The sequence below is a fragment of the Pelodiscus sinensis genome, chromosome 7, assembly GCF_049634645.1.
Source record: "Pelodiscus sinensis isolate JC-2024 chromosome 7, ASM4963464v1, whole genome shotgun sequence".
NCBI classification, from domain to species: Eukaryota; Metazoa; Chordata; order Testudines; family Trionychidae; genus Pelodiscus; species Pelodiscus sinensis.
In genome coordinates, this window is record NC_134717.1 from 35,392,446 (window position 1) to 35,398,470 (window position 6,025).

Here is a 6,025-nt window from a genome sequence, read left to right on the forward strand (position 1 = left end):
TGTTATGAGTGTATATTTATATATGATGGACAAAACCTTAACCTCACTGAGTTTTGATACTGACTTTCAAAGGAGCCAGATTCCTTCCTTCCATTATTGCATTTTTGGAATAAAGGGATGTAGTATACAATGTTACTCGTTTTTTGTATGAAGTGTTGCACTATGCCACTGGATTGCAGTCACTGAGCATAATGGCTGTTAATTCACGAAGAAGAACATTGTAGGGATGTAATGTACACATTCCTTTATCTGGAAGAATAAACTCATTAAAATAAAAAGGGATAGTAATGCAGCCTCATGTGCCATGCCACTTTATTCTGTCTCCTTGAAATGACATACTGCTTTTCCCTTTAGAAAGCAAACTCTTACACCTTTATTTGCCAGTTTTGCGTATTTCAGCTCATTATAGAAATGGATCAAACAAGAACATAAAACAAATGGCACAAAAACACCCAGTGGGAAACCTTACATAATATTATGTATTTTCATTCACAGATATTGCTATTTGCATGGCTTAATGCTTGAGATATCTTTATTGTCTTTAGCCCCAATCCCACAATAATAAAATAATGTGGCTGTTACTGTAGATTAAATGTTGAGCTAGGTTAGAATATAAGAACATAAGAATGGCCATACTGGGTAATGCAACTATCTAGCCCAGGATCCTATCTTCTGATAATGGCCAATGCCAAGGGCCTTAGAGGGAATGAAGAGAACAGATAATCATCAAATCCTCTGTCCCCATCCTCTGTCATGCATTTCCAGCTTCTGGAAAACAGACTAGGAACATCTTTCCTGGATAATAGATGTTGATAAACTATTGTCAATTAATTTATCTAGCTTTTTTTGAACCCTGTTATAGTCTTAGCCTTTACAATATCCTCTGGAAAGGAGTTCCATAGGTTGACTGTGTTTTGTGAATAATATTTATTTTGTTTGTTATAGGTCTGCTTCCTATTACAGTAATTGCATTTGGTGACCCTGGTTCTTGTGATATGAGGAATCAATAACACTTCCTTATTTACTTTCTCTACAGTAATCATGATTTTATAGACCTCTCATAGTCCCACTTACTTGTCTCTCTTCCATGCTGAAAAGTCCCAGTCTTATTAACCTTTCCTCAGACAGAATGGCCCCATAATCCTAATCATTGTGTTGCCCTTTTCTCAACCTTTTCCATTTCCAGTATATCTCTTTCATAGAATATTAAAACTGGAAGGGACCTCAAGAGGTCATCAAGTGCAGTCCGCTGCCCTCATGGTGGGACCAAGCACCTTTTAGATCACAAGATGGGGCAACCATATGTGCATACAGTATTCATCATTTTACGTAGGGACACTGTATTTTCTGTCTTATTTTCTATCTGTTTTTATATGATTCCTAACATTCAGTTACTGTGCACTGGCACTTAAAAAAGCTAAGTGGGTATTGTCAGAGAACTATACACAATGAGTCCAAGATCTTTCTTGAGTAGTAACAGCTAATTTAGACTCCATCATTTTATATGTATAATTGGGATTGTTTTCCAATATGTATTACTTTGTATTTATCAACAGTTTTTGTGATAGTCTTTTGTAGCTCTTAAGTCTGCTTGGAACTTTTCTTTCTTAAGTAGTTTTGTATCTGCAAATTTTGCCACCTCATTGTTTACCCCTGGTGGATGTGGAATACCTAGGCTTTGGTATGGCATTTGACACATTCTCACATGACCTTATCAATAATCTAGGGAAATACAACCTAGATGGGACTAATATAAGGTGGGTGCATAACTGGCTGGAAAACTGTTCTCAGGGAGCAGTTACTAAAGGTTCACTGTGGCTCACAAATAGAAGCCTCTTCCTGAGTGGGATGGCGCCTGATTGGCCTCAAGATAGCTGACCGTCTCTTCAGTCTGCGAAATAACCCTAGTTGCCGGGAAACCCTGCATCCACAAATGACCTTGTTTCCCAGGTTGTATGGCCTAATGGCCCAAGTCAGTAAGGAGCCCTCAGTGCAGGGCAGCATGGTACAATGGCAAGAGTCAATAAGGAACCCTCAGTCCAGGGCAGCATGGCTAGGGTCAATAAGGAGCCCTCAGTTCACAGTCAACAATGTTAGGGCTAATGCCCTGATAGGGGGACCCAGGCCCATCCTGCTCCACCAGGTCCTAACCCAGGGCCCTGTGAGCAGCATCACTGTTTGTCACTCCCTCAGCAGGGAATCCGGCTGAAAAACGCTGAGTGTACCTGGGTGGGAGAAGCTGTTCTTCCACTCTCCATGGGTTACTTCCTACCTCTGTGGTCAGATCCAAGCCCATCTGGTCGCTGGGTCCTCCATGTCTCTGGCAGCAGCTTCTCCCTGGAACTCCGTGAGCGTTTCATTGAGGCCATCTCCCTGGTCCCCAGTTCCTATCGACAGCGTTGCTGGCTGCAGCATCTCAGGAACTCTGGCTGGAGGTCTTTCTTCCCTGCTGGCCAGCCCAGACTGAGCTTCTCTGCTGTCTTTTATACAGCCCGAGCATTTGGAGCATGTCAGGCTGGGAGAGGGGGTGGAACTTCCTCCACTGACAGGGTTTTCATCCTACCTGTTACAGTGCGGGGTATGTGCTCCCCGTTACATTCACAATCATGCTGGAAGGGCATAACAAGTGGGGTTCTGCAGGGGTCTGTTTTGAGACTGGTTCTGTTAAATATCTTCATCAATGATTTAGATGATGGCATAGACAGTACGTTTATTAAGTTTGCAGATGATACCAAGCTGAGAGGGGTCACAAGTGCTTTGGAGGATAGGGTCAAAATTCAAAACCATCTGGATAAACTAGAGAAATGGTCTGAAGTAAATAGGATGAAATTTAATAAGGACAAATGCAAAGTACTCAACTGAGGAAGGAACAATCCGTTTCACACATATAGAATTGAAAGTCACTGTCTAGGAAGGAGTACTGAGGAAAGGGATTGAGGTGTCATAGTGGACCACAAGCTAAATATGAGTCAACAGTGTGATTCTGTTGCAAAAAATGCAAACACGATTCTTGCAAACTGGAGTGTTATGATCAAGACATGAAAAGTCATTCTTCTGCTCTACTCTGCACTGATTAGGCCTCAGTTGAAGTATTGTGTCCAATTCTGGGTACCACATTTCAAGAAAAATGTGGAGAAATTGGAGAAGGTCCAGAGAAGAGCAATGAAAATGATTAAAAGTCTAGAAAACATGGCCTATGAGGAAAGACGGAAGGAATTGGGCTAGTTTAGTTTGGAAAAGAGAAGACTGAGAGGGGACATGATAGCAGTTTTCAGGAATTTAAAAGGGTGTCAAAGGGTGGGGAGAGGGGAATTGTTCTCCTCTGATGATAGGACAAGAAGCAATGGGCTTAAACTGCAGCAAGGGAAGTTTAGGTTGGGCATAAGGAAAAATGTCCTAATTGTCAGGGTGGTTAAACACTGGAATAAATTACCTAGGGAGATTATTATCAGAGGGGTAGCTGTGTTAGTCTGAATCTGCATAAACAACAAGAAGTCCCGTGGTACCTTAGGGTATGTCTACACTGCTACCCTAGTTCGAACTAGGGTGGTTAATGTAGGCATTCGAAGTTGCAAATGAAGCCCAGGATTTAAATATCCTGGGCTTTGTTTGCATCTTGCCAGGCGCCGCCTTTTTAAATCCCCGTTAGTGCGGACTCCGTGCCCGCGGCTACACACGGCACGGAGTAGGTAGTTCGAATTAGGCTCCCGGGCTTCGTTTGCACTTCGAATGCCTACATTAGCCACCCTAGTTCGAACTAGGGTGGCAATGTAGACATACTCTTATAGACTAACAGATTTATTGGAGCATAAACTTTCATGGACAAAGACCCACTTCATCCAGTAGGGAGATTATGGAATCTCCATCACTGGAGATATTTAAGAGCAGGTTGGATAGACATCTATCAGGGATGGTCCAGACAGTGCTTGGTCCTGCTGTGAGGGCAGGAGACTGGACTTGATGACCTCTTGTGGTCCCTTCCAATTCTAGTATTCTATGATTATGCTCTTTTCTGTTTTACTTACTAGGATTTAAACTTCCACTCAAGGGCACCCTTTCAGGAGGGTGGGGAGGCAGCAGCCATGCGCTCCGGGATCCAGTTTACTTTGCATCCCATTCCCCAGACACAGGGTATGTCTACAATATAGCGCTAATTCGAACTAACTTAGTTCGAATTAGTTAATTCGAACTAAGCTAATTCGAACTAACGGATCTAGAACTAAAAACTAGTTCGAATTAGCATTTTGCTAATTTGAACTAGCGGGTCCACATTAAGTGGACCCTGAAGTGGGGTTAAGGATGGCCGGAAGCAGTGCCGGCAGGGCATCAGAGGTGGACTTAGAGCGTGGAGATGCTGCCTCAGGCTAGCCGAGGGCTGTGCTTAAAGGGTCCCGAACCCTACCCCGGACAGACAGTTCTCAGGGGTGCCCCGCCTGCAAAGCAGTCCTGGCTTGAAGTGCCCTGAGTGCCCACACTGGGCACATCACAGCACTCGGCCATCAGACCGGCTGCACTTGCCGCAGGCTGCCATCTGGGGAGAGGGGGCAATTGGGGGGCTGCAGGAGAGCTTCCACCCCCAGAAGCCCGCAGAGCCAGCCCAGTCCTCCCCATCGGAGGCTCGTGCCCCATTCCTCCCTCACTTCCTTCCACTTACCCTTCCCTAGCACCTCTTCTTGATGTACAAAATAAAGATAACGTGTCTTCCAAAATGGAATCTGTCTTTATTGAACAAAAGTGGGGGAGACTGGGAAAAGGAGGTGGGAGAGGGGAAGAGAGAGTCTGGGAGAGGGGAGGGCAACTAAAATGATCAGGGGTTGGGAACAGGCCCCATATGAAGAGAGGCTAAAGAGACTGGGACTTTTCAGCTTAGAAAAGAGGAGATGGAGGGGGGACAGGATAGAGGTCTCTAAAAGCAGGAGTTGGGTGGAGACGGTGCATACAGAAAAGTTCTTCATTAGTTCCCATAAAGAAGGACTAGAAGACACCAAAGGAAAGGAATGGGTAGCAGGCTTCAAACTAGTAACAGAAAGTTGTTCTTCACAAAGCAAAGAGTCAACCTGTGGAACTCCTTGCTGCAGGAGGTTGTGAAGGCTACAACTGGAACAGAGTTTAAAGGGAAGTGAGATCAAGTCATGGAGGTTGGGTCCATGGAGTGCTATTAGCCAGCGGGTAGGAGTGGTGTCCCTGCCCAAGGTTTGTGGAAGGCTGGAGAGGGATGGCACGAGACAAATGGCTTGGTCACTGTCTTCGATCCATGCCCTCCAGGGTCCCTAGGGTTGGCCACTGTTGGCAGACAGGCTACTGGGCTAGATGGACCTTTGGTCTGACCCAGGACGGCCATTGTAAGCTCGGGGCTCAGGGTCGGGGGTCTCAGTGGACCCCCTTGATTCTCTTGCACACCTGCTCCTGGGTGGCCAGGCTGGCAGCTCTCCTGCCCAAGCCAGCCACTTTCCTGTGCCTAGTGCGGAGATCATGGATGACGTCCACGATGTCTGCACTAGCCGAGGCGGGTGCCCGCCTCTTGCGGTCCCGGGCAAGCTCCCAGGAGCCGCCAGCCTGGTCCCGGGAAGAGGGGGAGGGCTGGGGGGCATCGGGTGGGTGGCTCAAGCCGTGCCAGGTGCAGGGTCTGCTGGCTGGGTGCTGGCAGGCTTGCACCTGGCACGGGCACCGTAGCCAGCCCGTGCCCCTTTAAGGGGTCCGGGGCCGGGAGGGGGGCAGACGAGTTTCCCTGGTGTTGGCCAGAGTGGCCACCGGGGAAACCTGGGGAGGGCTAGCCTCCCACTAGTTCGAATTAAGGGGCTACACACCCCTTAATTCGAACTAGCTAGTTCGAACTAGGCTTAATCCTCGTGGAATGAGGATTACCTAGTTCGAACTAAGCGCTCCGTTAGTTCGAATTAAATTCGAACTAGCGGAGCGCTAGTGTAGCGCCTATGAAAGTTAGTTCGAACTAACGTCCGTTAGTTCAAACTAACTTTGTAGTGTAGACATACCCGAAGGGAGTGAGGGTAAAGTGCTTGTAATC